Source organism: Eriocheir sinensis, chromosome 31 (genome assembly GCF_024679095.1).
Source record: "Eriocheir sinensis breed Jianghai 21 chromosome 31, ASM2467909v1, whole genome shotgun sequence".
Classification (NCBI taxonomy): domain Eukaryota; kingdom Metazoa; phylum Arthropoda; class Malacostraca; order Decapoda; family Varunidae; genus Eriocheir; species Eriocheir sinensis.
Window position 1 is genome coordinate 79,333 of NC_066539.1, and position 24,253 is coordinate 103,585.

A 24,253-nucleotide genomic window follows, 5' to 3' on the forward strand; every position below is an offset into this window, starting at 1 on the left:
CACCGTGAATGGGGTATACCTGGAAGAGTACAAATATCAGTAGTTATACAAAGTCTCTTACTCTGCCACATCCAAGACACAGATAATCAAAAGGGTAAAGATTGGGGAGCAGCGACGTAGCGATCTTTTTTTTTCTGTATCCTCTTATTTTGGCCCTTGAGCTTTCTGTCTTCTGTGTTGAAAAAAAAAAGAAAGAAAAGAAAACTGCCAAGTCCTTACCTCATCGATTTCCTTTTTTTTTTTAGCAAACTTTTTATCATTGTTAGCTACCATTTATTATTTTATTTTTTTTACTTGACGCTTTTCTTCGTTTTATTTTTTGGCTGCAGAGGGGGAGGGGGGGGGAACCATTATAATCCAAATTCTTCCTATTACTCTGTCCTACCTCCCCCCTCCCTCCCTCCCTCTTCTTTCCTCCCTGCCCCCGTCCTTCCCTTCCAGCTCAAGGTCGGACCGGAACTAAGGACTACACAATGAAAAAAAATTGTGGCAGGAAAACGTGTAGGTAGAACTGACCATGACTGATGACGGACTAGATAAGTAAACAAATAAATAAGATGAACAAATAAGATAAACAAATTAACAAATAAAAGATATAGAGATAGAACTTATTTTTATTTATGCGGATTTTTTATTTATTTATCTACTTTTGCCCTTGAGCTGCTTCCTTAACTGCAAAAAGAAAAAAAAGATGTATAGATAAACATAATGATAGATAGCCATGCAGATAAATAGATAAAGGGTCAAATACTTGTTCGATCGTTAGATGATTTGATAGTTAGTTAATAGGTAGTCCAATAGTAACCTTGTATAGTACCCTTGGTTAGATAGGTAGTTTAATAGTTAGACAGTTTGAATTAGTTAGTTAGTTAGTTAATTTTACTGTTTTCTGTATTTGTTTATTTATTTATTTATTTGGATTATTTTTTTGTTTTTGTTTTATTTTATTTTGGTGTTTTTCTTTTTCTTTTTTGTTTTGTTTTTCCTTTTCTTTTCTTTATCTTTTTCTTTGTTTTCTTGCTGTTGTTTTTCTTTTTTGATGTTCTTTTATTTCATATCATCCTCTTGTTGATGTTCATTGGTCTGGGTGAGCCGCTTTCCTCCCAGAAGAGACCCACCCATAATTTTGGTGATGTTAGTTAGGGGCCGAAAGGTGGATGATGTTTCTTATATTTTTCTTCTCTTGATGTGTTTTTCTTCTTGTTTTTCTTTTCCGATGTTTTTTCTCTTCTTTTTCTTCTTATTTCTTTTCTTCGTGTTTTTTTTAATGTTCTTTTATTTCATATCATCCTCTTGTTGATGTTCTTCGTTGGTCTGGGTGAGCCGCTTTCCTCCCAGAAGAGACCCACCCATAATTTTGGTGATGTTAGTTTGGGGCCGAATGGTGGATGATGTTTTTTTGTATGTTACTTTTCTTGATGTTGTTCTATTATTGCTGTTACTTTTCTTTTGCGATGTTTTTTTGCTCTTTTTTCACCTATTTTTTGGTGTTCTTTTCTATATCATCCCTCTTTGATGTTCTTTGGTCTGGGTGAGCCTCTTTCTCCCCAGAAAAGACCCACCCATAATTTTGGTGATGTTAGTTTAAATGAATGGTGGATGATGTTTCTTTGTATGTTACTTTTCTTGACGTTGTTCTGTTATTGTTGTTACTTTTCTTTTGCGATGTTTTTCTCTCTTTTTCCCATTTCTTTGGTGTTCCTTTCTATATCATCCCTTTTTGATGTTCCTTGGTCTGGATGAGCCTCTTTCTCCCCAGAAAAGACTCACCCATAATTTTGGAGATGTTAGGGCCTGAAGGTGGATGATCTGTGTTTTTATTTTTATTTTATTGATGTTTTGTAACTATATTTTCCTTTTTCTGGTGTTCCTTTTTATTTTCCTTTTCTTTGGTGTTCCCATCACGTGGATTGTCTACGACATCTAACGAGCACCACAAGCCCCGGTTTATTGTTCGGAGTTTGCTCTCCTAGGCAAACTGCCTACCACGGCTGACGAGCTCCACCTGCCCGGGTTTATTGTTCGGAGTTTGCTCTCCTAGGCAGGCTGCCTACCACGGCTGACGAGCTCCACCTGCCCGGGTTTATTGTTCGGAGTTTGCTCTCCTAGGCAGATTGCCCACCACGGCTGACGAGCTCCACCTGCCCGGGTTTTATGTATGGAGTTTGCTCTCCTAGGTGTATTACCTATGACGGCTCACGAGCCCAACCTGCCCGGGTTTTATGATCGGAGTTTGCTCTCCTAGGTGTATTACCTATGACGGCTCACGAGCCCAACCTGCCCGGGTTTATTGTTCGGAGTTTGCTCTCCTAGGTGTATTGCCTATGACGGCTCACGAGCCCAACCTGCCCGGGTTTATTGTTCGGAGTTTGCTCTCCTAGGTGTATTACCTATGATGGCTCACGAGCCCAACCTGCCCGGGTTTATTGTTCGGAGTTTGCTCTCCTAGGTGAATTGCCTACCACGGCTAACGAACCTCACCTGCCCGGGTTTGTAATCGGAGTTTGCTCTCCTAGGTGAACTGCTTTCGCTAACGACCTCCACCTGCCCGGGTTTGTAATCGGAGTTTGCTCTCCTAGGTGAACTGCTTTCGCTAACGACCTCCACCTGCCCGGGTTTGTAATCGGAGTTTGCTCTCCTAGATGAATTGCTTTCGCTAACGACCTCCACCTGCCCGGGTTTGCAATCGGAGTTTGCTCTCCTAGGTGAACTGCTCACGCTAACGACCTCCACCTGCCCGGTTTTGTAATCGAAGTTTGCTCTCCTAGATGAACTGCTTTCGCTAACGACCTCCACCTGCCCGGGTTTATTGTTCGGAGTTTGCTCTCCTAGGTGTATTACCTATGACGGCTCACGAGCCCAACCTGCCCGGGTTCATTGTTCGGAGTTTGCTCTCCTAGGTGTGTTGCCTATGACGGCTCACGAGCCCAACCTGCCCGGGTTTATTGTTCGGAGTTTGCTCTCCTAGGTGTATTACCTATGATGGCTCACGAGCCCAACCTGCCCGGGTTTATTGTTCGGAGTTTGCTCTCCTAGGTGAATTGCCTACCATGGCAAACGAACCTCACCTGCCCGGGTTTATTGTTCGGAGTTTGCTCTCCTAGGTGAATTGCCTACCACGGCTAACGAACCTCACCTGCCCGGGTTTGTTGTTCGGAGTTTGCTCTCCTAGGCAGATTGCCTACCACGGCTAACGAGCCCCACCTGCCCGGCGTTGTAGCCGAAAGATCTCCGGCACCTCCGTCGGGGTCCCGATGGACGCCGAGGCGCCCTGCCGGGAGCCCTCCAGTCCTGCCATGCTCGCCTTGGAGACCTTGGGCTCGCTGGCGCTCCACCGCCCCGCCGATTCGAATAGGGCGGATGCAAGAACTCGCTTCTTAAAACTACCAGACTGGATTATAAAATTAATCATTAATGCCGTGAAGGCGCCGGTCACCGCGTTTATCGGTTCTTGGATGAAGGACCGATGGGCCTCGTGGACGCGCACAAGCATCATTAGGAATCCTCGCCGCGGCCTCCGGCGCAGCATCCTTTTCCCTTTTCTTTCTTACTTCCATTTTTTCTTTTTAATTATATTTTCTTTCTCTGATTGACTGATTGATTGATTTTACATAGTAAGAATTGGTTCACCAATTAACGTCTTTCAGGTACATTGCATTCACACACCTGCTGAGGGAGAACACCAGTGAGCGTTTTGACTCACGAGGACGGCCCACTAAAGTTTCCTAACATTTGTATTGGGCTGCCACTTCTCTTTAGTCGTCTGTTCCTCTATTTTTCTCTTCTTTATTTCATTCTATTTCTCCCTTTCTTTCATCCTTGCTCTCTATACATATATTTCTTTCAAACTTCTTCATCAGCCCCCTTTCCTTTCTATTCTCCCTCCCCTTCATCTCCCTCCATCCCTTTCATCCCCCTCGCCTCCCGCCCTTTGCTCTTTTTCTGTTATCATCACGACAGCTGTTTAATTTCTCTGCGGAGACTTTTTTTTATGTTCGTGGATGTGACATGTTTCCCGGGGCGTCCATGTTGTTGCACAGCACCCTAGAATATTCTTGGCAAAGTGCTTCAAATTTTTGAAGCTTTTTGCATCACGCCAGTACCTCAGTGGATTGACATCAAAAGCCAAAACACCTTCTTCTAGGTACGTTTCAAGTTCTGCCTTCACCACTGTAGTGTCATTTGTTGATGCACTTACCATCATTTGCCCAGCTGGAGGCATGTAGTCAAAAAGACGAGGTCGTGTTGCACTCATGCCAGCCGAAAAGACGAAAGGCTCACTCTCTTGAAATGTTTTCTTCTTCAAGGTCGACAAAGTTGACTCGGAAATAATAAAGTCCACAATCTTGGAAACCTTTACCTTTTGCATTTTCTTACATGGCATCCATGCCAGCTTAAACCTGGGGCCCATGACAGCTGCGGCAATGACATCACTCCGCTCAAGAAATGGATGCAACCTCTTTTTGATAGGTGACTGTAGTGCATATGCCAAGTTAAAGCAGTAGATCGGTTTACTGTCTCTCTCGTCGTCTTCACTCACATCTCATCCCCTATGCCTCCCATTTCCGTGACGTCACACATTTTTGCGGGCGGATCCTTCTTCCGAGCCACCCATCCCTCAGTAACTCCCTAAATCCTCTCCTGCTCCTCCTCCATGTGACCTGAGGTTAATTTCCTCCCTACTCCCCACCCTTAATTTTTTTCCTCCTCCGCCTTCAACCTTAATGTTCTCCTTACTCCGCTTTCCCCGTGATAGACGTTAATCCTTTCCTCCTTCGCATTCAACCTTAATCTGTTTCCTCCTCTACCATAACGCGGCTTAACATTACTTCTTTTTCTATTTCCTTAACAGTATTTATCCTCCTCAAATGGTTTTGACTCGAAATATAAATACAAATACAAAATACTTTTTTTCTGGGTGCCAAAATACAAATACAAATACAAAATACTTTTTTTCTGGGTGCCAAAATACAAATACAAATACAAAATACTTTTTTTCTGGGTGCCAAAATACAAATACAAATACAAAATACTTTTTTCTGGGTGCCAAAATACAAATACAAATACAAAATACTTTTTTCTGGGTGCCAAAATACAAATACAAATACAAAATACTTTTTTCTCTGGATGTCAAAATACAAATACAAATACATTAAAATTGTATTTAAATACAATTCAAATACAAATACAATTGTATTTGATCCACCCCTGCTATAAGACAACATATATTGTTCGTCATGCACTCATGATCCAGTTTAGCGCAGACTATTTCAATAGTTCTTTCACTAATATTAGTGGCTCTCGCTGTTCTTGCAGTTACTCTTGTGGGTGGTATGATAAATCCTCTGTTGTTTTTTCGTCTAAAAAGTTCATGTTTACATTGTAAATGAGTTCTTTCTCGTGGCTGTGCAGCCAACGACGACGCGGAGAGGCAGGGAGAGGGAGGGGTGGGAGAGGCAGAGGCGGAAGCGGGCCACCCATGGGCCCACCTGCTGAGCCTTCCATGACCTTGAGAGTAGGGTTGGGCAGGTACCGGTACCAGCACCAGTAATAACGGTACCAGCTATATGGTACAGTACCGGTACCAGACTGCTCGGTACCGGTATCGATACTGACCAGTCGCTCATGATGTCCCTCACTTCTTCCTCACACGAGTGACAGGCTGAGACTGAGTGCTTAAGATATCTCGGTGATATATATGGATATTTTCTCTCTCTCTCTCTCTCTCTCTCTCTCTGTTCCGATTTATCGAACTGCAGGGCAGTACTTGTAATGATTCCAGTCGGCACTCGGTACCGGGACCGAGTACCGAGTGGAATCGACTCTATTCGGCACTAGTTACCGGTACCGAGTGCCGAGAGCAATCAATTCCATTCGGCACTCGGTACCGATACCGAGTGTCGACTGGAATCATTACAAAGCGGTACTGCAGTTCCGTTAAGGTCCCGGAACACTAAACGGTACCAGTTTACCACCAGTGCCGCGGGTTGCCGGAGCTTAGTGAGACGCTCGCCCGGAGTGTGGGGACGAGTTATGCCTTGCTGTGCTGGGTCACACGGTCTGCCCGCCATTTTGTCTTGCGTTGTTGTCTTCATTCTCCCTCTCGCCTCCATTATTTCATTAACTTATCTATTAGATAATTCTTCATGTCCGATTCTTTTTTAAAGATTTGGTAATATATGCTGTTATTGTTATTAGACTATAAGTCCATCCATAATAACTATATATACTATTTTTTATCGAAAAGATAAAAATTCACTTCATACAGGAGAGAGAGAGAGAGAGAGAGAGAGAGAGAGAGAGAGAGAGAGAGAGAGAGAGAGAGAGAGAGAGAGAGAGAGAGAGAGAGAGAGAGAGAGAGAGAGAGAGAGAGAGAGAGAGAGAGAGAGAGAGAGAGAGAGAGAGAGAGAGATGGTTTTCTTTAGAGAAAATTTAATTAGGAATTTCATCAGACGTCATTTGATAAAAAAAAAATACTTTGGGTACCGGTAACGGTACCGGTAACGGTACCGGTACTAATGGTATCTGAGTTTTCGGTACCGGTACTACCGGTACTCAGATTAACGGTACCTGTCCATCCCTACTTGAAAGAAGTGACCTTGGCTCTGGATGTGTAGAATGACAACGTTGGAATACAACATTGTCAAGTGTCGTGGTATTTATACAAAATCTTTGTTATCTTAAAAACGAAACAATCTTAACGCTATATGGCTTTATTGGATTATCCAATTACTTGATTAAATTCATTTAGGGGTAGTAAATAGCTGACATATGAGAGTAAAGCCCCGTTCACACAGTGCCGACTCTGGGCCACGACAACCCACGACTCTAGGGTACACGAGGTCTTGGGTGTTGATGTGAAAGGGTCGGGCATGTCTTGAAAGAGATCTTGAGACTGTTGCCGAATGCTGCCTCGACGTCAGACGGGAGTATGGAGTCGTGAGAGTTAGCACGACATGCTGACAACTAGTTGGCCGAATGTCCCAGACAGTCGGCAAGACACCAAGACCCCAATAAAACCTTCCCCCCCTTCTTGGATCGTGGGAACCAACTTGTCAAATGCAAAAGTCGTTGGGTTGTCGTTCCCCAGAGTCGGCACAGTGTGAACGGGGCTTTAGCGAGAAGTGTTGAGAGTGTGTGGCAAGGTGCGGGGCTTAGCTGACCCGCAGCTGTCACCCCCCCCCCCCCACCCACCCCGTCCGCTAGTCTCATATAGATTGACTATAGTGTATAACCTACTCCTGCTCTCACATCAGCACCATCACCAGACTTTATTGGATGCAGCTTAATGAATAATTATGTTTCTATGGAATAGTAGGCCTCACCCTATTCTGCATTGTACATCAACTACAAGGAAGCCTAATAATTTTAATGTGATAAAATAGCACAATACATTAGATCTGTTATTTATAAGTTACCTTAAAATTATATCGCCTTAGCGTCTCCGCGATGAAGTTTTTAGCGTCCCTGACTACAAAACTGGGGGCCTGGGTTCGAATCCTTGCCTGAGCAGTCGGCATGCAGCCCACCCGGCTGTTCAGCCCTCCTTTCGAGATGGTCGATAAATGGGTACCTGGGGAAACCTAAGGAAGGTACACTGTGGTAACCTGAATGTTACACTGGCCCTGTGTCGGGTTAAAGAGTTTTCTCCAACCATAAGCTTAAAGGGCCAACAAGACGGAGATGAGCACCGCCGCCACGCGTAGCTATAGCGTATGCTTCCAACTTTACCTTTACCTTTCTCAAAGTTACAGTTAGCTTCTCTTCTGGCCTTATGCTTCCTTTATAGTTGTGTCAGTACCTGTGATGTCATTCCTCATGAGTCTGACAAACTCAAACAGAAGCTTGCTTATGCGAGAGAAATAAAAAAAAAATATCTGCATGCAAGTTACTAAGTCACTGTATAAAATATAGGTAACATTCACAATTTAATCGGTAAAACTCCATAAGTATACCCAATTCGAGATAGTCAACATGGCCGCTACAGATCCCGTGCATTGCAACGCCAAGTTTTTTTTTACTAACAATCTATAACAGGGGTTCCCAACCTGGGGTACATGTACCCCAAATGGTACATTTGCACTTTTCAGGGGGTACATTGGGTCCGAGAGAATAACCACTACTGTACAATACATCTGCATTCAAATTGCACAATGTCGTGGTTTTTTTTTTTACAAAACTGTTATTTAAATTATATCATCAGTCTACACATACAGATTTCATTATAAAATAATATCAAAATATTACAATTTCATCGTTTTTTATCCTAAATTTATAGGGTTGCACGGGACTCTATAAAAACGCCCAAGGGGAACAGAGGAACAAAAAGGTTGGGAATCCCTGATCTCTGTACTGCACAGGATACACGTCCAGTGATTGTAAAGTAACTATTACTAACGATCATGCCAAACCGATGCGCAGTATCTGACGTAGCAATAAAACAAATATAGTGAGCGAGAAAACATTAAATATTTCCGTTTATTTACGAAAACATGGGAAATGTAAATGTATCACAATCAAATAGCACAGTCATAGAAGAACAGTCCCTACAGTATACTGGTGGATATATTGCGAAAAAAAAATACAATGAAATATTCATATCTAGAATATGAGACGGGGAAATTTGGAGCGTCAAATAAATCATGGACTGAAATGATCAGTAGAGGTCATTAATATATGCCTTCCGATAGGTTTTCTTTTCTGTTATTGGTTATGGGGGAACATTTAAAGATGTGTTTGTAGAGAACTGGGGACAGGCAGAGTGTGCGTACGGAAATTGAACAAGCTGGAGTAGACCTGCCGTCTGATGTCATTTCATTTTATTTTTTTTTGCAAAAATTGGATGAGGCACCTTAATAAAATTATCCAACATTACATTTTTTTATTTTTACAACAAAGGAGACAGCTCAAGGGCACAAAAAAAGTAAATAATAACAAAAAAAAGCCCGCTACTCGCTGCTCCCAAAAAGAATCCAAAGAAGTGACCGAAAGAGAGGTCAATTTCGGGAGAAGAGGTATCCAGATACCCTTTTCTTGTATGAGTTCAAGTCGTAGGCAGGAGGAAATACAGAAGAAGGAAGATTGTTCCAGAGTTTACCAGCGTGAGGGATGAAAGAGTGAAGATGCTGGTTAACTCTTGCATAAGGGGTTTGGACAGTATAGGGATGAGCATGAGTAGAAAGTCGCGTGCAGCGGGGCCGCGGGAGGGGGGGAGGCATGCAGTTAGCAAGTTCAGAAGAGCAGTCAGCGTGAAAATATCGATAGAAGATAGAAAGAGAGGCAACATGGCGGCGGAAATTAAGAGGTAGAAGACTATCAGTAAGAGGAGGAGAGCTGATGAGACGAAGAGCCTTAGACTCCACTCTGTTCAAGAGAGCTGTGTGAGTGGAGCCCCCCCACACGTGAGATGCATGCGTGAGGGCGGACAATGCCCCTGTATATGGATAGCAACTGTGCGGGGGAGAAGAACTGGCGGAGACGATACAGAACGCCCAACCTCGAGGAAGCTGATTTAGTGAGAGACGAGATGTGAAGTTTCCAGTTAAGATTTTGAGTTAAGGATAGACCGAGGATGTTTAGTGTTGAAGATGGTGACAGCTGAGTGTTGTCGAAGAATAGGGGATAGGTGTTTGGAAGATTGTGTCGAGTTGATAGGTGGAGAAATTGGGTTTTTGAGGCATTGAAGGACACAAGGTTCCTTTTACCCCAATCGGAAATGATAGTAAGGTCTGAGGTTAAGCGTTCTGCAGCCTCCAGCCTGGACTCATGTAATTCCTGTTGAGAGGGTCTTCTGTTGAAAGAAGTTGAATAATGCAGAGTGGGGTCATCAGCGCATGAGTGGATAGGACAGTTTGTTATGGAAAGAAGATCATTGATGAATAACAGGAAGAGAGTGGGTGATAGGACAGAGCCCTGTGGAACACCACTGTTAATAGGTGGCACAACACATTTATGCACTTATGAGGATTATAGAGGAAAGGCAAGCAAAATGATGAAAATTACAACATAGGTTAAATGATGTGTATATTTAATAAATATTATAATCGTATATATACATATACAAACAGATAGTTATATAAATAAACGGATATAGATAAATAGATAGATAAACAGATAGGTAGATATAGGTAAATAGATAGCAATAGATACATAAATATAGACAGATGGATACAAATATGGATAGATAAATACATGTACATAGGAATAAATTGTGTGTGTGTGTGTGTATATATATATATATATATATATATATATATATATATATATATATATATATATATATATATATATATATATGTGTGTGTGTGTGTGTGTGTGTGTGTATATATATATATATATATATATATATATATATATATATATATATATATATATATATATATATATATATATATATATATATATATATATATATATATATATATATATATATATTCCTTAAATAGATAACGTACAGACTAACAGTGAGATAGATCGCCATGCCCAGGTCATCGGTAAATATGTAAACAATTGGTAGTTCCCCGGGCCAAGCCACAGGGCTCAAGTTAGAGTCGATAGACTATAGTGTTGGGTAGGTAGCGGCGGTGATTTTGCACAGTACATTACGGTGGCGCTTGAACCTTGGAGCGAGCGGAACCCAACTCAAGATCCGACCTGGAACTGTCCAATACTGCCTCACTCGTGACGTTACTTTGTAGACTAGGCTTATTTTCGTCCCAACGCCGGCCGACTTTGTCCACTTAGATATTGGTTCTTCTATGTAGGCTCCCTTCCCATCTGAAATACCTACCTCATGGCAGAATCTATCGATTTGCTCAAGTCACGAACTCTGGGGGCGTCCCCTTGGCCTCCTCTACTCGGGTTTGTCTCTTGCAGAAATAATCCGGTGAGCAGGGTCGGCTTCTGGGTAGCACGTCACAGGCAGTTGGTTAAGAACCTTGTACGACTGTATCCCCGACCGCCTTGAGGATACGCCCAACATTCTAGGCCTCTTTCTAACCTCTAATCCTTCAGCTTATTCTATCAAACTGTTCTCTTCGTTGGGCTCCTCCGATCACAACATTATTGCGGCATCCTGTTCTATCGATCATGTACATTCTCTGAACCCGCCGAAGAGGCGGTGCTTCTGGCATTTCACTTCACCCCCGTGGAACGACCTCAGGATGTACTCTTTCCATTACCCGTGGAATGTTTACTGCTTCGAGATCAGATACCGAAATGTGTGCTCTTAGCGCATTACAGAGGTGATTGTCGCTGGAATGGAAGCACGCATTCCACATACTTCCTCTACTCCTCACACTTGTTCTCGTGCTATAAAAAAATAGAGGCAGTGCTCAAAAGCTACCAGAGCCTTTGCACTCCTGCTAAGAAAAATATTTACATTTCCGCCCGGAATCTCGCCAAATCTATTCTTTTAAACAAAAATCCTTACGTCCATAGAAAATGCAACAACCTTGCTTTCCCTACTTCTTTCAGAGATTTCTGGCACGTAGCTAAAAATATCTAACAATTTTACTTCTTCATCTTTCTCACCTCTCCTTTGTCCTGATAGCAACACCGCTGTAAGTTATGTCTCTAAAGTTGAACTCTTAGCTCAAACTTTCTCTAAAAAAATTATTCTGGACAATTCAAAGCATATTTCTCCCACTCACCCCTCCTCTGACTCCTTTATGACTGTTATTAAGATTCTTAAGAATGATGTTTTCTATGCCCTCTGTGGCCTCAATACTCAGAAGGCTTATGGACCTGATGGAGTGCCTCCTATTGTCCGTAAAAACTGTGCTTCCGAGCTGACGCCTTGCCTGGCAAAACGCTTTCGTCTCTGCCTCTTAACAGCTACCTTCCCTCCCTGCTGGAAGTACACCTACAAACATTCTCTGCCTAAGAGAGGTAACCGCTCAAATCCTTCAAACTACCGTCTCATAGCTTTACATTCTTATCTTTCTAAATCTTTTGAAATAATCCTTAATAGGGTTCAACACCCTACACGTATTCCCGACAGTCTTGGAGACCGGCTCAACATACTAAATCTCCTCCTTACCTCTAACCCTTCTGTTTACTGTCAAACTGTTCTCTCCGTTGGGCTCCTCCGATCACAACCTTATTTCTGTATCCTGTCCTATCGCTACTGTACACCCTTTGGACCCACCAAAGAGGCGATGCTTCTGGCATTTTGCTTCAGCTCGGTGGGACGACCTGAGGATGTACTTTTCCGATTTCCCGTGGAATGATTACTGCTTCCAGGATCGAGACCCTCTGTGTGTGCCCAGCGCATCACAGAGGTGATTGTCTCTGGAATGGAGGCATACATTCCACGTACTTTCTCTACTCCTCATGCTAAAAAGCCTTGGTTTAATCACGCTTGTTCTCGTGCTATCAAAGATAGAGAGGCAGCTCACAAAAGGTACCAGAGCCTTCGAACTCCCGCTAACCATGACCTTTACATTTCTGCCCGGAATCGTGCCAAATCTATTCTCCGACTTACCAAAAACTCCTTCATTGATAGAAAATGCCAAAACCTTGCTTTTTCTAATTCTTCCCGTGACTTCTGGCACCTAGCCAAAAACATCTCTTCCAACTTCACTTCTTCATCTTTCCCTCCTCTCCTTAGCCCTGACGGCAACACTGCCGTCTCATCTATTTCTGAGGCTGAACTCTTCTCTCAAACTTTCTCTAAAAACTCCACTCTGGACGATTCTGGGCATATTCCTCCTACTCATCCCCCCTCTGACTCCTTTATGCCTGTTATTAAGATTCTTAAGAGTGATGTTTTCTATGCCCTCTCTGGCCTCAATCCTCAGAAGGCTTATGGACCTGATGGAGTGCCTCCTATTGTCCTTAAAAACTGTGCTTCCGTGCTGACACCCTGCCTGGTCAAACTCTTTCGCCTCTGCCTGTCAACATCTACCTTTCCTTCCTGCTGGAAGTATGCCTTCATACAGCCTGTGCCTAAGAAGGGTGACCGTTCCAATCCCTCAAACTACCGTTCTATAGCTTGACTTTCTTGTCTATCTAAAGCTTTTGAATCTATCCTTAACCGGAAGATTCAAAAGCACCTTTCCACTTCTGACCTATCTGATCGCCAGTATGGGTTCCGCAAGGGGCGTTCTACTGGTGATCTCCTTGCCTTCCTAATTGATTCTTGGTCATCCTCTCTTAGCCGTTTCGGTGAAACCTTTGCTATTGCGCTGGACATATCAAAAGCCTTTGATAGGGTCTGGCACTAATCTTTGCTTTCCAAACTACCCTCCTACTGTTTCTATTCTTCTCTCTGTACCTTTATCTCAAGTTTCCTCTCTGACCGTTCTATTTCTGCTGTGGTAGACGATCACTGTTCTTCCCCTAAACCTATTAATAGTGGTGTTCCGCAGGGTTCTGTCCTATCTCCCACTCTCTTTCTGTTGTTCATTGATAATCTTCTTTCCAAAACAAACTGTCCTATGCATTCTTACGCCGATGACTCTACTCTGCATTATTCAACTTCTTTTAATAGAAGACCCACCCAACAGGAACTGAATGATTCCAGGCTGGAGGCAACAGAACGCTCAGCCTCAGACCTTAATATTTTTTCCGACTGGGGCAAGAAGAACTTAGTGTCCTTCAGTGCCTCAAAAACACAGTTTCTCCACCTATCCACTCGGCACAATCTTCCAAACAACTATCCCCTATTCTTTGACAACACTCAGCTATCACCTTCTTCAACACTAAACATTCTCGGTCTATCCTTAACTCAAAATCTCAACTGGAAACTTCATACCTCTTCTCTTACTAAATCAGCTTCCTCGAGGCTGGGCGTTCTGTACCGTCTCCGCCAGTTCTTCTCCCCCACACAGTTGCTAGCCATTTACAGGGGCCTTGTCCGCCCTCGTATGGAGTATGCATCTCACGTGTGGGGGATCTCCACTCACACAGCTCTCTTGGATAGAGTGAAGTCTATGGCTCATCGCCTTATCAGCTCTCCTCCTCTTACTAATAGTCTTCTACCTCTTAAATTCCGCCGCCATGTTGCCTCTTTTTCTATCTTCTATCGATATTTTCATGCTGACTGCTCTTCTGAACTTGCTAACTGCATGCCTCCCCCCCTCCCGCGGCCTCGCCACACACGACTTTCTATTCATGCTCATCCCTTTACTGTCCAAATCCCTTACGCAAGAGTTAACCAGCATCTTTACTCTTTCATCCCTCACGCTGGTAAACTCTGGAACAATCTTCCTTCTTCTGTATTTCTTCCTGCCTACGACTTGACTCTTTCAAGAGGAGGGTATCAGGACACCTCTCCTCCCGAAATTGACCTATCTTTCGGCCACTCCTCTAACTCTTTTTTGGAGCAGTGAGTATCGGGCTTTTTTTTTAACATTTGTTACCTTTTTTTATGCCCTTGAACTGATTCCTCTGCTGTAACAAAAAAAAAAAAAGAGGAAAGCTCATTAACTATCTATCAACTCTGACCCTCACTCTGATCGTTAGTAGGGGTTACGAAAGGGGTGTTCTACTAGTGATCTTTTTGCTTTCTTAACTGACTCCTGATCATCCTCTCTTAGAGCCGTTTCGGCGAAACTTTTGCTGTTGTCTTAGACATTTCGAAAGCTTTTGACAGAGTCTGGAACAAATCTTTACTCTCTAAACTACTCTCCTACAGATTCTATCCCTCTCTCTGTACTTTTAACTCAAGTTTAATTTCTAGCCGATCTATTTCTACTGTGGTAGACGGTCACTGTCCTTCCCCTTAACCTATTAATAGTGGTGTCCATGCGGACTCTTGCCTTATCTCCCTCTCTCTTTCTGTTGTTCATTTATGATCTTGTTTTCAATTAAACTGTCCCATTCACTCCTACGCCGACGACTCTACTCTGCATTATTCAACTTCTTTCAACAGAAGACCCTCTCAACAGGAATAACAAGACTCTAGACTGGAGGCTGCAGAACGCTTAACCTCAGACCTTGCTATTTTTTTCTGAACGGAGTAGGGAGACCTTGGTGTCCTTCAGTGCCTCAAAAGCTTAGTTTCTCCACCTGTGAAGTCAATCAAACATCTATCCCCTATTTTTCGATAACACTCAACTGTCACCGTCTTCCATAGTAAACATCCTCCGTCTACCCTTACCTCAAAATCTTAAGTGAAACTTCTTTCAACTTTTCTTAATTGACTTTTGTAAAATTCGCGGTCTTCGTTCCAATTTCCATTCTGTGGAACACCGCCTTTCCTCCTCTAAACCTCACCTTCTCTTCCTCACCGAAACACAGGTTTATGAGGCTACTGACACTAATCTCAATTCTGTTCCCTCCTACTATCTCTATCATAACATTTAGACCAAAGCTGAATGTTGCGTCAACGTATGCAACGACATCACTTGCTCTCGTGCCCACGACTTGATTCTTCAGAGTTTTCCACCATCTGGCTTAGACTTAATTGTCGTTCTATTACTAAATACGCCTGTGCTGTTTATCTCTCATATAACTCTATTAGCAATGTAATATTCTTCGACTATTTGAATTCTAAAGTGGAGCACATCTTGACCCACTTTCCCTTCGCTGAAATTTCCATCTTAAAAGATTTCAATGTTCACCACCAGCTTTGGCTATTATCCTCTTTCACTGACCAGCCTGGTGAACAAGCTTACAACTTTGCTCTCCTCAATGATCTTCAGAAATTGGTTCTGCACTTTATATGTATTCCCGACCAAACATGGAGATATGCCCATCATTATAGACGTCTCCCTAACCTCTCAAAAGCCACCAACATCTCCAATATGGACTATGAAGCCACAGTGGTGGAGAGTGACATTAGGGTGGGTCGGGAGTGACTTGAGTAGGGAAGGAAAGGGGGATCTGGACGTAATAGGTGATAGGTGATTTAGTGCTAGGTAGTATTAGTGATATGGTTGGATGCCACAGTCATTAGCGAACAGAGTTGGGGCTAATGACCTCCAAGCTATGGAGCCCTCCATGATTATGTGTCGGGAAAATAAACATGGGTGGAGGTATCATTTATGTAGTAGTAGAAGTAGTAGTAGTAGTAGTAGTAGTAGTAGTAGTAGTAGTAGTAGTAGTAGTAGTAGTAGTAGTAGTAGTAATATCATTATTATTATTATTATTATTATTATTATTATTATTATTATTATTATTATTATTATTATTATTATTATTATTATTATTATTATTATTGTTGTTGTTGTTGTTGTTGTTGTTGTTGTTGTTGTTGTTGTTGTTGTTGTTGTTGTTATCAATAATGTTATTATTATTATTATTATTATTATTATTATTATTATTATTATTATTATTATTATTATTATTATTATTAATTATTATTATTATTGTTATTATTGATATTATTACATTACATATCTATTTTTTTCATTATTTTTATTAACATCATTATTGTTATTATTTCATATTAATTAGTTTCTTTGAATAACTTGAAAAAAGTTTAGCATTGATCGTTTTAGCTTTTTGAATGTTTTAATTTCATGTACATGTACATGTAATTTTTTTTTTTTTTTTAATGATCCGGTTTGATTGGTATGTTTTTGCATTACCAGTTTTCCAATCCAATTCAAATTAATTTGATTTCATTCCTCAGCACAACTCTGATACGTACTGGTGAGCCTTGGACCGAAACCATAATGTTTAAGAAAAATGATAGATTATACACAGGCTACCATAATTTTATATAACGGTATTTTTAATAGAAATATAATTATTTTACTTCTCTCCAATCAGAGAACGCAGCTTTCCTGAGGAAAGTATGAAAAATGAAGATCATTGCTCCCTCTTCGCTCAAAGTTTTCCTACGAGACATTCGTGAAGACCAAAAGAAAAATAATGCATACCAAATGTCAACAGTAAAAATTATAAAATTAAACTTTTGTAACAAGTTGCTTGTGAGATGACCATCTTGAAGAATTAGTGCTTTAACAGCTTTGCGAGCGATAGGTTAATGAAATGATAGTAATTTGTTGTTTGAAGCGTGAAAGAAATCAAGACATGTTTGTGTTGAAAATAATTATGATTATATCTTACTGTTCATTGTAATATTTTTTTGTGTGTGTTGTAATATCTTTTGCTACATTATTGCCCAGTCACGTCGCTGTTACCACATATCACTTACTTTCTTTAAGAGACGCATTTTGTAGATTAGTGATGAACAAGGTATTTTCTTTAATAATAATGTACGTGTACATCATTTCTTAAAGAGCGTTCAGCCCTCAGTTCTAATTGCATATAAGAAATACTATGTGATTTTTTTATTTTTATTGGTTCTGTACTGCAAGTAATAAAAACTTACAAGTTTAACATAACATATGTTTTGATATTCCTACATCCTGATTGACTCCAAGGTTAGAAAAAAATAATCTCCTCATGGGTGCCAGAGGATGTACGACATGCCTTAGTAAGCCAACCAAACAAATGGTTTATTTTAATAGTCATATTTTACGTCTTTTTTTACTTCTTTACAACACTGATATTATAAACACTTTAAATTATTTTTTTGGAGGCGATATATCTCATGACTATTCCGATATGCAGTCTGGACTTCAGCTCATTGAAAGGACCGCATACTGCATATTAATAAACAGATTAAGCTCTTAATCAGATGGGAAAATCCGTGACTATTAAGTTGTCATTCCTTAAATATCCCTTGGTCGGACCACCTTTCGGTAAGGTGAAAGGTAAAGAGGCAGGGGGGCATACGCTATACCTTCCTTCCCCCAAGTTCCTCCAGATGCCCATTTATCGACCAGCCAGTAAGGGAGGATGAACAGCTGGGGGAACTGCACGCCGACTGCTCGGGCAGGGATTCGAACCCAGGCCCGCGGATTCGTACACTGTACCCTTCGGTGACGATCGAAAACGGTGTGTTAATTGATTAATTATTCATCATCTTAAGCTGCATTCGTGGTCTTAGCAATAACTTCGCCCTGTGAAACATTTTCTCTTCCTCCATACCTCACCTTCTTTTTATAACTAAAACACAGATTTCTGAGGTTTGTAGAAGAAATATTAATTTGCTCCTTAATCCATTTTTGTCTGAAATGTTGGTCCAAAACTGGATGCTGCGTCTATGTAAGCAGTAATCAGCGGTGTAGTGATTAAATTACCCAGCTAGTAATATAGGTGCCGAAGCTCGGATACCCATTTGGGCAGTCGGTGAGTAGCCCACCCAGCTGTGTTAATTCTTTATTTCGGATTAGTCGATAAACAGATACCTTAGGAAACCTGGAGAAGGTAAACTGTAGCAACCAAGATATCACACATGCCCTGCCCCGCGGGGTAATATAGGAATATATCCCCCATAAGCCAAAAAGATCCTGGGCGTTTGCAGATAATTTATTAGTTATTTATCTAAACCAAACCTCATGGAGACAGTTCTGTCGGCGCGCATGTATACAGGGGTTGCGGGATGGGGAGGTGACGTCAGCTAAACCAGTCTACCAGCTTCACTGTTGTCACTGAGACATGGTTACAAGAATCCACTAAGCAGTTTTATTCTCTGAATGGCTATACCTCAACTCATTTAGTCAGAAGTAACAAGGAACATGGAGGGATTAGTATTTTTTTTAAAAATAAGATAAAGGCCGAGGTCCGAAGTCCGTTTTGCATTATTAATGATAATACTGAAATTTGTTCATCTTGCTAAATAAAGAAAATTCAGACTATGTTGTGTCAGTCATATATAGGCCTCGTAGCAAGCATATTGCTGTAAATTAATTCACTAATATTCTGAATGAGATACTACATAACTAATGAAATTTTCAGACGTACCAAATCAATTCTTCTAGGTGACTTCAACATTAACTTGCCTGAACACTCAACTCATCTCCCCACTAACTTATTTCTTAATACAATGCAAACCCTCACATATCCCAACCAACAAGATTTCCCGATGGTCCTGACCTTGGCCAACTTTCTCTGTTAGATCATATATGGACAAACTTTACTCCATTTTTTTTTCTGCCATCGCCCTTTACTGCATGTCAGATCACCTTCCCATACTCATTTATATTAACCAAAGAATCAGATCCAAACTTCAAACATAAGATTACATTTTGAAACTTAATACCCACACTCACAATCTTTTTACCAGTGAACTACATCAGATAAATTGGGAAGAAACAGTTTACCAAACACAAATGACAACTTTAACCTTTCCTTTAATACTATTTTTGCTCTGTATAACAAATGTTTTCCAATCAAAACAAAATATGTAACAGATAAGAGCCTTCAAAACCCATGGCTCACGAAAGGAATACTTAATTCAATCAAACATAAGAGTAATAAACAATCTCACATATTGTCTACAAACAATACAGAAATAGCTAAATACAAGTTATTCGAACTTCTAAATCGAATCATTATCGTCAATTCTTCTGTAATTTCAGAAATAATACTAAGAAAAATTGGCAATCGATCAGTGAGATCAAAGGTAATGCCTACAACAAAAATATCATTGAGACCTTGCACTACAAGAATTCCATAATAAATAACCCACCAGATATTTTGGAAACTTTCAGTAACTATTTCTCCAACATCACACCAGAACTTAACAGCAAACTTCCTCAATCCAATAGAAACCTAAAAGACAATCTAGAAGGTAATTACCCGAATTCTATGGTACTTCCTATTTTCTCCACCCATGACATAAAAGCAGTAAGTCACTAAGCAATAAGAACGTTGGTGTACATGATGTAGCAGTTTCAGTTATCGAAAGAAATTCTGATCTATTATCTCTTCCTTTGACTATTCTTTTTAATCAGCCTGTTGCAACTGGAACTTTTCCCGCTATGTTGAAGTTGCTATAATTACCCCTATTCACAAATCTGGACCTAATATATAATGATCCCAAAAACTGCAGATCATTATCTCAACTCTCAGTATTCTCTAAGATATTTGAATCTGTAATGAAGTCGCATTTAATGCAATACCTAGAAACCCTGCTCAGTTTGGTTTCAGACGCAAACGTAACACTTTTCAGGCCTTGAACATCTTCTGTACTGAGTTTTTATTACCGCTATTGATAATAAGCTTTCTTTTCCATAAATCTTTATTGATTTTGCTAAGGCATTTGACACAGTTAACCATATTTTTTTCTGAATAAAATGCATCACAATGGTATCCGTGGACCAATACTTTCATGGTTTAAAGATTATTTAGCAAATAGGCATCAACATATTGTCTTTAATGGTAAAACGTCATCCAATACTTCAGTCATTCTCATTCTTGGTGTTGCTTAGGGCAGCGTCCAAGGTCTAATATTAATTTTATTTACATCAATGATATTACAGTTATTTTTCCGAATACAAAACAATTTTATTTGCTGATGACATGACAATGTACTTAACTGGTCCATGTACAGAGCAGCTTGTTCTTAATGCCAACAATGAACTTGAAAACTCTATCAGTGGAATGGAGGCACACATTCCACGTACTTTTTCTACACCTCATAATAAAAAGCCTTCGTTTAACCACGCTTGTTCTCGTGCTATTAAAGATAGAGAGGCAGCTCACGAAAAGTACCAGAGCCTCCGCAGTCCTGCTAATCATGATCATAACATTTCCGCCCAGAAGCGTGCCAAATCTATTCTCCGACTTACCAAAAACTATTTCATAAATAGAAAGTGCCACAACCTCGCTTTTTCTATTTCTTCTAAAGACTTCTGGCACCTAACCCAAAATATCTCCTCCAATTTCACTTCTTCATCTTTCCCTCCTCTCCTTAACCCTGACGGCAGCACCGCCGTCTCATCTATCCCTAAGGCTGAACTCTTCTCTCAAACTTTCTGTAAAAACTCCACTCGGGACAATTCTGGGCATATTCCTCCTACTCTTCCCCCTCTGACTCCTTTATGCCTGTTATTAAGATTCTTAAGGCCTGATGGAGTGCCTCCTCTTGTCCTTAAAACTGTGCTTTCGTGCTGACACCCTTCCTGGTCAAACTCTTTCGCCTCTGCCTGTTAACATCTGCCTTTCTTTCCCGCTGGTAGTACACCTTCATACAGCCTACGCCTAAAAAGTGACCGCTCCAATTCCTCAAACTACTGACCTACAGCTTTACTTTCCAGTCTTTCTTCTTTCTTTGGATGACTCCGTAGGGGCCAGAGTAAGGGGGGGTGAGGGGTGGTGTGTGGGCGTCGGTGCGAAGAAAGACATGCTTTGATGAATGTAGATCTCGGGGGACGTAACGGTGACCTGGCGTCTTGTATGTTTGTTTGCACGGGGCGAATTTCCCGACGATGCTCATGAGGCGGTTGATGTCGTTGCTCGTAGGGGCGTTTGGGAAGAATTCGCCGGGTACAACGAGGGGGTCGCCGAAGACCATCTCGGCCAGAGAGACGTCGAGGCCCTCCTTTGGGGTAGTCCGAAGGCCGAGGAGGACCCAAGGAAGCTGTGAGGACCCTGTTGAGCTGTCGCATCGTGACATTAAGGCCGCCTTCAGGGTCCTGTGAAATCGCTCCACCATGCCGTTAGCTTCAGGGTTGTAGGCTGTAGTGTGGTGGACTGCTGTACCCAACAGCTGTCCCAAGGACGTATATAACTGCGACGTGAAGGCGGTGCTGCGGTCGGATGTGATATGCTCTGGAATGCCGAATCTGGCGATCCATCCGGAGAGCAGGGCCGCGGTGCAAGAGGCTGAAGTGGCGTCGGGCATTGGGACGGCTTCAGGCCATCTGGGAGAGCGGTGCACGATGGTGAAAAGATAACGGTGTCCTGCTGACTGAGGAAGGGGACCCACTACGTCCACGTGGATGTGGGCGAACCGTCTCTGAAGTTGGTGAAAGGATCCGCGGCCCGTCTCGGTTTGTCGGTGGACTTTGGATTTTTGGCAGGAAGAGCAGGATCGAACCCAGTTCCGCGCGTCGCGGGAGATGCAGTGCCACACGAACTTTTGTGTTAGCAGTCGTGCTGTCGCTCGTTGTGAAGGATGTGACAGGTCGTGGACGAGGTCGAAAACATGACGGCGAAGGGACGCTGGTATCCATATCGTGGTCGCTCAGTGCTGACGTCGCAGAGGATGGTGGTGCCGGAATCACCCAGGGGAACGTCCTTCCACTTTAGGGCTGTGAGTGATGTTCTCGCTGCTGTCGTCTCGGGGTCCCGTTGCTGCTCCTTGGCAAGGAGGTTGTAGTCGAATCCCAGTTGAACTGCGTCTATCTCGACTCTGGAGAGGGCGTCGGCTACGGGGTTCTTCCTGCCTGGGAGGTGTCTGAAGGTGCAGTTGAACTCGGAGATGGCTGAGAGGTGCCGGCGCTGTCGTGGAGACCAGGCGTCCGTCTGTCTAGTAAAGGCGTGAACCAAGGGCATGTGGTCGGTCTGGATGGTGAAGGTTGCACCCTCCAGGAAGTGGCGGAAATGGCGGACGGCTTGGTGGACGGCGAGAAGTTCTCTGTCGAAGGCGGAGTAGTTCCTTTCAGCCTTAAGGAGTTTGCGGCTGAAGAAACTCAAAGGGCGTGGCTGGCCGTGGGTAATTTGTTCCAAAACAGCGCCAACGGTAACGTTGCTGGCGTCCGTGGTGACGATGAGAGGCTTCCCGGGAACTGGAAAAGCGAGGAGGACTGCCGCGGCGAGGGCGTCTTTCGCTTTCTGGAAAGCGTCTGCTTGAGAAGGGCCCTACGTCAGGGGCCGTATACACAAATATTCTAAGAATAATACTAAGCCTTGCACTTAACAACTTTTAGCTAAGCATAGGCCCTTAAGTATTACTTAGAATTCCCCTTAGCGGACTCTAAGCTAAGTATTTTTTGAGCAAAATACCGGTATGAAGTGCATCGCCTAGCAAAACGATCACTTGCAAAAGCATTGTATATAGCTACCACAGTGCATATTATGCAAAGATGAAATAGCTATAATGAATTCAACACGTTATCTATCTGTACACAAAAGCTTGTTTGGAAACAATAGACACAACAGTGGAGAAAATGATCGACATAAACGAGTCTTCTTCTTCTTCCTCTTGTGGTCTTTATTGCCTATGATCGTTATATAGGTGCATCTTTTCATGTTTCCGGTGTACCTCCACTATTCTTTTATGTGTTTTGGCAAAATATGTATATTTCTGCCTCGACGTCGTCTCCTCAGCCGCCGGTGACAACAAAGGCGTAGCGCGAAGCGTATCACACGGAATTACCAAATAATAAAAGTAAACAAGTCAAAAACAAACTAAATCTAACCAGACCTGACCAAACCTAACTATACCTAGCCTATGACCAACCTAACCTGACCCCTATACCGCCAAAATGCAATGTGCTAAGATGCGTTAATTCACACTCCTCAATAGTTTGAAGTTTCTTCAATATTCAAGCTGTTTGTCACTGTACTGTATTCAGAGACCAACATACAACACATAATGCAATAGCCTCACGTGAGATGGCTACCATAATTTCAGACTCGTGTGTTCAGTGACTTTCTTGTTTATTTATTTTGATATATATCAACTTTGTCAGGTTACTCTGGTATATCTTTACCTCAGTGGGTCAAGGCACACAATCATTAGTACTATTATAAAATGTTCTAATGTTTCCCGAGCTTCTACACCTATCTGATGTACTATAGATAGGTATAGGTACTTCTCCATTCACAGAGGCCACTATTCTCAACTATCTTTGACAGGTCTCCCAATCACATTGTTTCACTCTGCTCCAGTGTCATCATATGCTTTCCCTCTCTGTATATTTCCTTTCTCCAAAGGGGATTGTCTTGAATTTCCAGTGTTATATTAATTTGGCCCACCGGTGTTCACTCATTTCCTCTCTTCTCTTTGAAACTCAGCTTCCCCTTTGTTAACCTTTCTCAGAAGCTTCACTCCATTTCCCCTGAGAGCATGTGAACACTATCATGCCAACTGGTCTTGAATGACTTCTAATCTCCCGACATCTTAAGTCTTAGTTTTGCTGACCCATACAAGATAGCTGTGGGGTTACTACTTTCCCCATCCAAAGGCAACTTCCATATTCATACTGGCTAATTTCCCTTCTCTACCACTGATGTTAACACCCGTCATTTTCCTTACCTTGGCTTCATTCAGTTTTCTTTGTGCTTTCTCCTATGGCCTCCTTGCTTATCTCAAATACTAAATAACCATGTGTTTCTATTACCTCTAAGATATTGTTTCCCAGCACCCGCTGTCCTACTGCTGGTGTGAATTTCCATTATTATGTTTAAAGATAAGTTTCCATTCCATACCAAAGTCATTTAGGATCAGGCAAAATCCTTCCACTAATACTACATCATCTGCATAACCTAGGCAAAGCAATACAAC

General features: G+C 42.0%; 2 long non-coding RNA genes across 9 annotated transcripts in view; one reads left to right on the forward strand and one right to left on the reverse strand.

The window, feature by feature from the left end:
• The window catches only part of LOC127005773 (uncharacterized), a 29,457-nt gene extending 12,179 nt beyond the window's left edge, over nt 1-17,278 (forward strand). Inside the window, exon 5 of the long non-coding RNA XR_007758896.1 lies at nt 16,720-17,278. This is a non-coding gene — a long non-coding RNA (uncharacterized LOC127005773). The remainder of the gene's footprint in view (nt 1-16,719) is intronic.
• Nucleotides 1,654-3,469, reverse strand: LOC127005772 (uncharacterized). 8 transcript variants are annotated; one of them, XR_007758891.1, is made up of 5 exons: nt 3,069-3,469; nt 2,933-3,000; nt 2,791-2,864; nt 2,074-2,601; nt 1,654-2,005 (listed from the first exon to the last, which is right to left on the reverse strand). It is a non-coding gene; the product is annotated as an uncharacterized LOC127005772 (long non-coding RNA). The 8 variants fall into 8 exon arrangements; XR_007758890.1 differs by lacking the exon at nt 2,933-3,000 and having other exon boundaries at nt 3,069-3,454; XR_007758888.1 differs by lacking the exon at nt 2,933-3,000 and having other exon boundaries at nt 2,074-2,277; nt 2,414-2,796; nt 3,069-3,449.
• Nucleotides 17,279-24,253: the final 6,975 nt, after the last annotated feature.